This window comes from Mus caroli, chromosome 11 (assembly GCF_900094665.2).
Source record: "Mus caroli chromosome 11, CAROLI_EIJ_v1.1, whole genome shotgun sequence".
NCBI lineage: Eukaryota > Metazoa > Chordata > Mammalia > Rodentia > Muridae > Mus > Mus caroli.
The window spans coordinates 60564230-60576535 of NC_034580.1; positions in this window are offsets into that span (position 1 = coordinate 60564230).

Below are 12306 nucleotides of genomic sequence, written 5' to 3' on the forward strand. Positions count from 1 at the left end.
GAGAGGAGAGGAGGAAGGGAACGGAGCAGCATGTGCTGCTTTGGGAGCAGAGAGCTTGGAGATGATGGAGAATTGGGACCATCCAGGGATGATGGTGAGACTCTATTTCTTGAAAGGAAGTTCTTGAAGTGTATACACATGGCCAAAAAAAAAAAAAAAAACAAAAACAAAAACAAAAACAAAAACCTATGAATGGATACTTAAGATTTGTGTTCTTCTTTATGTATATTATCTTAAAAAAAAACCTAATGGTGTCAAACTCTAATCGATTATATATTAAACTATTTAAGGGGGCCATGTAGTGCCTGAGAATGTGCAATAGTCTTTGAGAAGTGGTTGAGTTGAAGAACCACCCCCCCCCCCAGGGAGGGGGCAGGATGAGCAGATGTGAGCTACCAGAAGCTTTCTAAAATGTTCTAAAGCTTCTAACCTGGCAACATCTAGAGAAGCATACTGATTTGAACTATAGTATTCTCAATTTTAATGTCTGAAATTTTCATAATATTACAAAAGTCAAAAGCACAAGACCACTAAAAAGCATTCTGAAGTTAAACATATTGCTACCTTATGCTGTTGATAAAAGAATCAATGTAATTGAAAATCTACTTAAAGTTTGTCCTACTGGCTAGCTCTTGTCAATAGAGGTTAGAAATTGCGTAAGGGAGTGTGTGGAATGCTACTGTTGCTTTCTGGTTGACTGTTTTGGGTTTTTGTTTGTTCTTTTTTTTTTAATATATAACAGTATGTGGTTTGAATTTAGTAACATTTCTTTGTCTCAATGTACCTTTTGCTTGAAGGCAGTCTTTCCATAAGAGCCTCTTGCTGGTTTTATAGTCTCAGGCTCCCACATGCTAGGATTGTAGGCATGGGCCCTCTTGCCAGCTGTGAAGGCCAATATTGATTGTCAACTGGACAGAATCCAGAATCTCCTAGGAGACAAACCTCTGTCTGAATCTGTAAGAAAATTCCCAGGTTGGGTTAATCCAGGTAAAAAAATCTCAGTCTAAAATGTGGGTGGCACTATCTCACAGGCCGGAGTTATGACTTAAATAAAAAGGGGCCTATGAGGCTACTGGAGAAATGGTTCAGCAATTAAGGGCATTGGCTATTTTTCCAAAGGACCCAAGTTCGAATCCCAGCACCCACATGGCAGTTCACAGCTGTCTGTGATTCCAGTTCTAGGTGATTCTTACAACCTCTGACAGACATACATGGAGGCAGAAGACCAAAGTAAATAAATAAATAAATAAATAAATAAATAAATAAATAACAAGGGTGGGGGAGTGCGCTCATCTCTCTCTGCTCCTGACTGCAGATGCTCCTGTCCAGGAGAATCATGCTCCTGCCACTGTGCCTTTCTATCATGACAGATTGACTGCACCCTCACACCGTGAGCCAAATAAACCCTTCGTCCTTTAAGTCAGGCATTTGGTCACAGCAAGAAGAAAATTCTGGACGTACCTGGCTCACTCTGTCTTTCTGGTGAGAGATTGAACATATCCTCCATATACCTATACCATGCAGTTTACCCCCGACCTGGCACTTCTGTGATTTTTAGTACAGTCACAGAAGTCTGCAGCCATCAGAAGAAGCAAGTTTAGAATGTTTTCATCACACCCACCCCAAAAGAAGCCTATCCCTTTTACATCCACCCCTGTGACTACCAGCCACGCCCTCTATATTGGCACAAGCTAGAGTTGTCTGGGAAGAGACAAATCTTGAGAAAATGCCTCCATCAGAATGGCCTGTGGGAGGTATTTTCTTGACTGTTGATTGGTGTGGAAGGGCCCAACGTGGGCTGTGTCACGCCTGAGCAGATGATCCTGATGTAAGGAAAAGCAAACTAAGGAAACCAGCAGGAAAAAGCCAGGAAGCAGCACTCCTGTGGTCTCTGCTTCAGGTTCCTGTCTTGAGCTCTTACGCTGACTTTCCTTCATGAGAAACTGTAAGCTGTAAGATGAAGCAGACTCTTTCCTCTCCCAGTTGCTTTCAGTCATGTTTATCGAAGGGATAGAAACCCCCAACTCACACACCCTCCCCAGATCTAGGAAAGCAGGAAACCATTTCCTGTCTACACAGATTTGCCTGGCTTTTTGCACGTTGATCTTTTGGAGGACTTAATAAGGGTACGTTGTATCAACGTGACAGATTTTTTTGCACGTTGATCTTTTGGAGGACTTAATAAGGGTACGTTGTATCAACGTGACAGATTTTTGTGTATCCATTTGTCCATTGATGGGCATTTCAGGGTGTTTTCACTTTTAGGTTATTCTCAACAATGTTTCAGTGAAGGTTTGTATATGAGGTTTCCTGTGGGTGTGAATTTTATGATCTCTAGGTATGCATCTAGGAGTGAAACTGAAGGCTCTTAGGGAAACTGTGTGCAAAAAGCCACCTAAAGATTATCAGACTCCTTCCCAAAGTGGCTGAGTCATTTGTAGTCTCAGAATACCTGTGGGTTTCGATTTCACCATCTACATACAGATTGTTATCGGTTGCTCTTAGTGTAGCCTCCCTAGCTAGCCTTGTTCTGTTTGGGGGCATTTTGCCTACAATATCCAATGAACTGAGCACTAACAGGTATTGAGTTTTTATATATAAAACTAGATAAGGAATATAGAAAAATCACAAAGGAAAAGTATGTTTTAAGACAGACTACCATGAACTTTGAGTTCATGATCAGTCACTTCTGAATGAATCACATCACAACAGATTCAAGCAGTCAGAGCTTAAGAAAGCCTTCCTCTTCGCATGCTGGAAGCTGGACTGAGATACAGGTAATTAAAATCTGCCAGTAACTGAAAAAAAGTGACTTTATCATCAGCACAGATTAGCAACAATTATTTCTGGGCTATTTTTGGAATGTGAAAAGGAGTGGAATTCCCCAATTTTGGGGATTAATGAGCAGGAGAGATGTCACAAGAGGAAAAAAAACTGAATTAATTTTAAACAATTATATTTGATTGGCTTGGAGTTTTTCTTTTCAGATGTAGTCTCAGTATTCAGTGAAAGCCAGGATGACCTCAGTCTCCCAGTTTCCCTACCTCGGCCACCTGACTGCTGAGAGTCCAGGTGTAGATCACTATGTCCAGCTACAGGACACTTTATAATTTTGTTTGTTTAGAATAAATAATTCATAGAAAAACTTTTAATTATTTTAATACCCAAAGAGCCCACAAGCCAATATGCTAACAGAGTGCAATAAAAATGAATAAAACATGAATGACTTATTTATATTTCATCATTTATAGCCTATGATTACAAGTCTCATGTGTAATTGCAGTAATGCACATTGAAACAATGATTTATTATAATGCTTTGCTTTAAAAAAAAAAGACAAAGAGATGTTTGATAACTTTTTTTATTGACTCCTCTTTACCGACACCTTTTTTGTTTTAGACAAGGTTTCACAATATAGCTGTGGCTGTGGCTGACCTGGAACTTGCTACATAGACCAGTCTAGCTCTGAGCTCTCAGTGGTCTACCTGCCTCTGCCTCCTATTGGGTAGCAATTTCCTCCAAGATAAAGCTTCCTGTTTTGAAGGGAAGCTCATTGAGCCTCAAGATGCTTTAAAAGTGAGTGGAATACAGGAGTATACAACTCAAAAGCTTCAGGAACTCCTTGAAACTAACCAGATTACTAGGTCCCTGCCTCTCCAAGAATATGTAGGCCCAGAGGATTGCAATCTTAGGCCATCAGAACAACCTGAAAGAGGCACTCTCGAACCTGTAGAGCAGCTTGAGGGATTTTAGTAACCTCTTAGGATTTCAGTAGGTTTCTAGGTTTGGGGGCTGCCACCCATGCTGTTTTGGGCTTTGGTGATGTAACCGTCTTTGAGTAATTTCTGTTACAGTAACCCCTCACCTACATTCCTGTAAGTAATCCCAATAAGTTCATTGGTTCACTATGGACTTGGATGGTATTTTCTTGCTTTGGTCTGTTGTCCGTTTCCTATCAGGGCTGAACAGGCATTTGTTTACATCTATCTCCACAGGAACAGAGTCATGCGAGGCCTCCCAATAGCCATGCGTAAAGGTGTTCACTACCCACCAAATCCCATTTTTGTCATTGTTGCTTTGTGGTTCTGTTCATGACAGGGTCCCTTTAGGTAACCTGTACTGATCCAGAGCTTTCGGAAATTCGTCTGCCTTAGTCTTTCAGATACTGGGATCACAGTATTCATTACCGCATCCAGCTTCTCTTTGCCTTAGTAGCATATGAGATATCTCAGATATAAGGCCTAGAACTTCACAGACAGTCCATATAACGAAACCCCACTCCTATTCAAAACTCTTCCATTTCTCACTCTATTTCAATTGTTAGCAAGTGGCTGAAAGGATTGATCTGGGTCTGTTTTTCAAAGAAAGAGTGCTTGTCTAGCAAATGTGAGGCCTGCTTGCCTAGCAAACTCTCAGCACTGGGAGAAAAAGAAAAGGGGGAAAATACTCAGACCTCTTCCTGCTGTTCATGCAACACAAGCGCATCTTAATGTCAGCCTGGAACGTCATAGCCTCCAGTTATAGAAAGTAAAGTTTGTTGTAAGGAGTTGAGATTTGGCTGTAGCTCAGGTGGTATGGTGTTTGCCTAGCACACACAATGCCCTAGGTTCGATTCCCAGCACCCTGGAAAGCAGTGTGATGACAAACACGAATGCAGTCTCAGCACCAGGCAGGCAGAGGAAGAATCAGATGTTCCGGGTCATCCTCATTCCCCCTCCTACATGGTGAGCTTGGGGCCAGCCTGGGATCCTCATGCACTTCCTACATGGTGAGCTTGGGGCCAGCCTGGGATCCTCAAACACCCTCCTACATTGTGAGTTTGGGGCTAGCCTGGGATGTTTTAATACCTAGCACAACTAGAGATTGCTAATGTCAGGTTTTCATCTTTCAGATGTCTAATTTGCCTAGTCTTTCCATATGAACTTTACAGTCAGTCCAGGTTTTCACAGACTGTGAATAAAAGAGAATCTCTTTGTGTGTCCTATAAAACATGGCTAACTTATAGAAAGGGGGGATTGTTGGTCCCTGAGTTGGTTCAGTGGGTAAAAACAGTTGCAGTGAGAACAGATGGCCTGAGTTTGACCCACAGAACTCACGTGGAAGGAGAGACCTAGCTCCTGAAAGATGTGCTCTGCTATCCACACAGTGTCAGGGTAGGTGAGCACCTGCACACACACACACACACACACACACACACAGAGGCACACACACACGCATATGATAAAATTATTAAAGAAGAAGGAATTGTAAGTCATATTAAATGTGAAAAGTCATTTCATCCATATTATATAGAAATGACAGCATGACCATTTTCACTCTCTTGGATTAAGGTAGACTGGCAAATGGTCGCTCACCAAATATAGCATATAAGTAGACAGAGTAACATAACTGATTAGCAAGACCAGAAATAAATTCCAATACGTGCAACAATATAGTTTAATTAAAGATGGGCTCTCAAATCACAAACAGGCATCTGCAAACAGGTAAACTTTGATTTTTAACTCAAACATTAAATCAGGATACGGTACAATGGATCTGAAGTACAGGGCTGTCCTCTGAGCCACACTGCCATCATCTCAGAGCTTGGCCTGCTGACTGCTTACTTTCCTCCTAGAAGGACCCCAAGTGTCTAACCACCTCTCCCAGCCCGTTGTGTATATAGACTCGTATTTCTGAATACTTAGTCCTCATTTGATGGAATTCTTTGGGAAGGATTAGGAGGCGTGGTCTTGTTGCAGGAGGTGGTTACTGGGGATGGGCTTTGAGATTTCAAAACTCACCCAATAAATTCATTCTTCTATAAGTTGTGTTGCTCCTTGTGTTTTGTTATAGCAATAGAAAAGTAATTGAGACAGGGTTCCCAGTGCACCTTGGTTTGTGATTGAGACCTTAAGAAGAGGGGTAGCTATTGTTTACCTCTCTCCAAGGGAAGAAATTTTAGCAACAATTTTTTAAAAATGAGCACACACACACACACACACACACACACAAGCCAATAATCAAACAAAGAAAAAACACCCACAGGAAATCAATGCAATAAAGGATAGTACAAAAGTGATAGGGGGGAAAGAAAATGGTGCTTTTTGGCAAAGGGATGGTAAACAAATGGAGACCAAAGGGTAGGTGGGGAAACTATGCTTCCGTTTATATCAAAGAACTAATCTCACTAGTAAAATGTCCTATAGCACTGGTACAGTGCAGGGAGGTGCGTGGTTAACACGTGCAAGGTTCTGAGTTAGAGCCCCACTATACACACATACACACACACACACACACACACACACACACAATAAAGGATGAGGAAAGTATTGTGAAGGAATAAAGAAAGAAAAATGGAGGAAAACAGTTTTCTTTTATTAAAAACAATTTTTTGATATACAATATATTCTGGTTATCATTTCCTTTCCCCTTACTCCTCCCAGTTTCTCCCCACCTCCCTTCCCATCCAGATCCACACCCTTTCTATCTCTCATTAGAAAACACATAAGCATCTAAGGAATAATCAGAAAATAAAACATGATAAATCAAAACCAAACAAATCAGAAGATGACCAAGAACTTATCAAGAAAAAGAAGCAAAGAAAAAGCACAGGAAAAGCCAATAGATGCAGAGTCACAAATGTTCGCATACACAGGAGTGACATAAGGACTCAGAAGCAGAAACTATAGTATATATGCAAAGAACCTGTAAGGTAAAAACAATAATAAAAATGCCCTGACTTTATTATGAGACAAACCCTCCAAAGATGTCGTCCAGTTCTTTTTGTGTTGGCATCTACTGCTGAGCATTGTGCCTACCCTTTAGAATAGTTTCCCCAGTGAGATTCCCTTGGAGAAAACTAACTTTTCATTGGGAAGTAGCTATCAATTGGAGATAGCTTCTCAGTTAGGGATAAGGTGTGTGTCCACTTCTTATTTCAGCTCTAGGACCTTATGTGGTGCAGACCTGTGTAGGCCCCATGCCTGTTGTCCCAGACTCTGTGAGTTCATGTGTATCCCAGCCCTGTTGTGACTAGAAGGCTTTGATTCCTTGGTGTCCTCCATCCCCTCTGGGTCTTACCCTCTTTATGCCTCTTCTTCTACAGAGTCCCCTGTTCCCTGAGGGGAGGGATTTGATGGAGACCTCCTTACAGGGCTGAGTATTCCAGAGTGCTCACTCTGTATATTGTCTGGTTGTAGGTCTCTGTATTTGTTTCTGTCTGGAGGAGGAAGCTTCTCTGATGATGGCTGAGCCAGGCATGGATCTATGAGTATAGTGAATGTCATTAGGAGTGGTTTTATTTTTACATTCCATTAGCAGAACAGTGGCATTTGTTTTTCTTTTTTTTCCTTAAGTCCATAGCCTATTTAATCTCAGATTGTTGGCCATGCAAAAAGCATTGGATATGGGTTCTATCTCATGGACTAGGCCTTAACTCAAAGCAGGTATTGGTTGGTTGGTCTCACAAACTTTGTGTCATTATTACACCAGTATATCTTGAGGCAGATCACTCTTGTAGATCAAAAGTTTGTAGCTAGCTGATTTGGTGTTTACCTTTCTCCTTTGATAGCACAGAGATACCTTCCATTATCATGAATACTAACTAGTCCATAGGGATGCAGGCTCTAGGTAGACACCAGCTCAACTCTGTTTTCAGTGAGCTGTGTAGGTGTTGTCTTCAGTCATAGGGCCTTACTGTCATGATTTCATTATTAATGGTTGATTGGTATTCCATTGTGTAAATGTATCACATTTTCTTTATCCATTGATTAATTGACAGACAATTTAGATAGTTTCCAACTTCTGGCTATAATATTCTGGCAACAGTGAACATGGCTGAGCCAAATCTCTGTAGTAGGATGAAGCATTCTTTACACTAAGCAGAAGTGGTGTAGCTGAATCAAGTCTGATCTTTGGGATGAACTGCTACACTGATTTCCATAGTGGTTGTACAAGTTTACACTCCTCCCAGCAATCGCAGGGCGTTGGGGAAAATCTTAGTCATAATAAAATGAATTTCAAATTAGGAAACACAATGAAATATGTTTCATAGACAAACTTTATTAACACAATATGTTGATGAGGGCGTGGGCAAGAGGCATTCTTAGACATAGCTGATGGGGATGAGGTGAGATGGCTCAGGGGTTGAGAACGCTTGTTCTTTCAGGGGATCCAGGTTTTGCTCCCAGTACAGTCTGAAAGTCCAGTCCCCGGTGATCTGGTGCTTTCTCTTTGCCTCTGCAGGTACTGTACACATGTTTTGCACAGACATACATGCAGACGAACACTCATATGTATCATATATGGATAAATCTTTTTAAACTATTCATTTGTATTTTTGTGTATGTGTCTGCTTCTCTGGTTGTGTGTCTTGTGCATGCAGCGCCAAGGAGGCCAAAAGAGGGCATTGAATCCCTGGACCTGTGAGTTACAAGAGGATGTAAGCTGCTCAGTGTGGGTGTTGGGAACTGAACCTGTCTGTATCCTCTACAAGAGCAACAAGTGCTCTTAATTGCTGCCCTACCTCTCTAGCCTAAAATTGTGTGGGCTTTAAAGCATCCATTCCTTGCTTGCTTGTCGGTATCTAGTGTCCTCCAACATTGGACCTATATTCTGTGCCTTTGATTACACATGTCTCTTCGTGGTCATCACAAAACTCTCTGCAGCATCTGTTTTTGAGTGTTCCTAAAAACAGACCTCTTCTGCTGATTAACTTTTTGTTTCTTTCTGTTCTCCTGAAGCACTGCATTCTGAGAAATAGAAGTTTAAATAGAAGTGCTCTGGAGTCTGCTTAGTCCCAGTCTTTTTCCCCTCAGTGTGTTCCTAAGGATTCAGACCTGTGTGCTAATTAGCTGTGACAGATAACACAGTCTTGTCATCTCTTCAGGGGGAAGAAAAAATCTTGTTTCTCCACTGGTCCAGGGGACCTTCAGAAACCACCACACGCTCCTGGAGGCTTCTGTTGAAAAGAGGTAAGTAAATTCAGTCTAAAAACCCAAATCCAGACAGAATTTCAGCCTGGGCAGGCATCCAACCATCCCCAGTACAAGCAGCAGGGACAGATGGGACCGCCCACTGCTCACTGCTAAGAATTTTCAGAGTCCTAGTTATCAAGGTGAGGTTGATGTCAAGCAGGGTAAAATCTGGCTATTCAAAGTTGGCAGATAGGTACCTTAAAGCCAAGGAAACATCTTAAAGACACTAAGGTGTAGACCCTGGGTAAGGTAATGAGATAAATAATCACACACTGGGCGTGGGTGAAGCTAAGAGTACAGCACTGGCCCAGGCTGAGCTGGAGGCTCTGCTTCCATCCACAGTCAGCAAACCTAACAACCATGAAACAAAAGAGAACACAAATAGGAGCCACCAACAGACCTGGCTGCAGTTTCACCAGTCTGAGTGAAGGCTACCATTTCCCTAAGTAGAACTAAGGCTTAAAAAGCATTCAGTGTCTACTGACATTTTAAGGGTGAAGCCTTGAGGAAATGTGGGTATCTCGATGTGGTTCAGTGCTCTTATCAGTCACATAAGAGCTAAGTCTTCATCGTCCTCTCAAAATGATTTCAAGAATGAAATGAGGAAATGGATGTAAAATTCGGAGGACAAACTGCACCTGGTGCACCATAAAACCGGGTGGTGATTCATAGAGTGCCGGTATGGCTTGTTTTAGGAAGTGAGATTCCTGCAGATGATAATAAAAACTAGAACTGGCGGGGTGGTGGTGGCACACACCTTTAATTGGGAGGCAGAAGCAGGTGGATCTCTGTGAGTTCTAGGCCAGCCTAGTCTACACAGAGAGAGTTCTAGACAGCCAAGTTTACACAGAGAAACCCTGTCTCAAAAAAACCAAAACCAAACACACACACACACACACAAACTGAGCATAAATATTTTAACAAACTTCTTCCCACAGCATTTTAACATGACACCCCCAAAGTGAGATTCATAACGAGCATAAATGCCATGAAAGTCTCTAAAGGAGTTGGGTTATGCACATTGCAATATGTCCCGTACTGCTAGACAAACACCTCCAGGTTGAAACTCACCAGAAAAGTGACTGTTGCTTCATTGAGGAACCAGCTGTTGGTTAATGGTTTTCCATGATAAGCTCTTTCTTTACTTACGTTATGTTCGTTCTGTCTTTTTAGCATCCTACTGCATCTGAGATTGCTATTTTGTTGTTCCAGCTTGTGGGGATTTTCAGAGGCTTTGGGGCTTTGGCTCATTTTTGCTTGATTGTTGGAACATGCTTGTGCCGCACAGTCTGGCTGGCCTGAAGCTCTCCAAGTCCTCCTGTGGCCTCAACATTCGGAGCACTGGGGGTTCTTAAAAATCTTAAGCCCTGGTCTCCCCTCTAAGAAAGGGCTTAGGGTTTTAACCACAGATACCTCTCCAAACCAACCATTACAACACATTCTATAGGTAGGGCTTGGCTCGGGAGGCTGAGGCAGGAGGATGAGGATGAGTTCTAGGCCAAAGTGAGCAAAATTCTATTTTATAAGACAAACAATCAAACAAACAAACAAAGAAGTGGTGGCATCACTAGTTAAGGGTCTTTGAATTATTGTAGGCATGATTTTGGCTAAATTTTTCTTTTTAATGTATGTGCATGAGTGTTTTGCCTGCATATGTGTTTATGCACCATCTGCAGGTCTGATGCCTTAGGGGTCAGAAGAGAGCAGTGGATCCTCTGGAATTCCTTTTCGAGCCACCATGTGGTTGCTGTGAATTGAACTGGGTCCTCAGGAAGAGCATGGAATTCTCTTAACCACCGAGCCAGCCAACTCTCCAGCCCCTTGGGGGTACGAGTAGATACCACCAGACTTCTCTTTGGGTTCCGTGACAAAAGTAGTGCCTTTACTACCCATACACTTCCGCCATGAAGTGCTAACTTGCCTCAGGATCTGAAGCTAAAAGGCCAAACCATGATGGACCAAAATCAACCCAAACTGCAAACCAACTATTTCTTGGGTATTTATTACATTAGCTGAAAACTCACAAACATTGCAAATAATCACACCGATTTGTCTTTTGAAGATCAAGGTGAGGTTTTTTTTTTTTTTAATGTGTTTTACGTATACATATGCGTGCATGTTTGTTTATCCTTAAGGGTGGCTTCGGAGTACAGAGCCTCAGATCCCCTCGTGAGCCACTCAAGATTGGTGCGAGGAGACAAACCCTGGTGTTCTGCAAGAGCATTGTGTGTTCTTGACCACTGAGTCATCTCTCCGGCTCTCATGGATGAAGCTTTAAAGTCAGGAATTGTGGTTTTGTTCTCCAGATCAGTGACCACAGAACTGCGTTAAAACAGTTGTTTAAAAGATCCAGGTGCAGGCATTGCCTCTGAGATACTCTAATTTGGGGAGAGGCATAAATAATATGGCTTTTACATGCTCCCACTCTGTGCTGCATGGCCAGAATGTAGTTAGAACAAGGTTCTGTACTTCTTCTGTACTTTTTGTTCAAGCACGTCAATCAGTTAGCTATTTTAAAGCGAATCTAGTAATTATCCTGTCCTCTGTGCTTATATATAGTATGAAATATGCAAGAAAACAAAAGGACAAGGTAAGAATGAAAAACACATATTTATTAAATAAGGTTCTTGTTTAAATATAACAGACACTGGATTTGAGCAAATGCAGTTTTGCTATTCTGGAATATGGACACTGTTAAGGCCTCCTTCTAAGTTTAGTTTATTTTTGATGGTTTTAACCATTGTCAAAGTAAAACACTCCCCCCCCCCCAAAAAAAAAAACACTTCACAGAAACTGCAAATGGATAAGTTACATTATTAGCTACATATTTATATTTTAATATCATTTGTTACTATTAATTTCCATAGTCCCTCATATAAGTCAGTAGCTCTTGCAAACGAATTATGTAGTTTTCATTTTTTAATAATTTTAACCAATAGTCTCACAATGAAAACATTAAGATGTTTCATATGGAACCTTTTATAGGTTGATTCTTGCCTATTAGGACCCAAATAGGACCCATTTTCCATCAGGTTTAATAACATTTCATAAAGTACTTCATAGTTTGTATAAATGCAAACTACAAAAAAGTTTTTTTCATGCTCTAGCACTACACACAAACACCATAATATGCACGCATATAATCTTCACATATACTTTACATAGATTATCTGTGTGTATAATCTGTATGTATAATTTACATATATATTTAAGCATCACATACATATTTTGCAGGCCTCTTGGTCATATCTGATTGAGTTAGCATTGCTCTTGATTCTACTATATTACACATACAGTATTTGATTATGAATTATGATTAAGAATTTGATTATGAATGTACTCTGGGGCCTGG